The sequence below is a fragment of the Theobroma umbraticum genome, unplaced genomic scaffold (assembly GCF_002168275.2).
Source record: "Theobroma umbraticum cultivar Fairchild unplaced genomic scaffold, ASM216827v3 scaffold_4.1, whole genome shotgun sequence".
NCBI classification, from domain to species: Eukaryota; Viridiplantae; Streptophyta; class Magnoliopsida; order Malvales; family Malvaceae; genus Theobroma; species Theobroma umbraticum.
In genome coordinates this window covers 9,536,242-9,536,505 of record NW_018397258.1, presented here as the reverse complement: position 1 = coordinate 9,536,505, position 264 = coordinate 9,536,242, and positions in this window count along the sequence as shown.

Genomic DNA, 264 nt, shown 5'->3' with positions numbered 1-264 from the left:
AATAAAGAAATTCAGTGTCTTTAAGAACAGAACTTATAGTGCTAGTCTGGTAAAAGAATTTTATGCTGGTATAGCATAGAATGAGAATGAACAAGATGATCTTGAAGAATTTGTGAATGATGGTCTGAATGTATTTTTGAATGGAAAGGAGTTCATAGTTACTGCCTTTGATTTAGTAGAATTGTTGCATGTTGAGTGTAATGAGGGTAATTATGAAATTTCAGAAGATTATGATCCCTCATCCTTGTGGGAAATGATTATTGG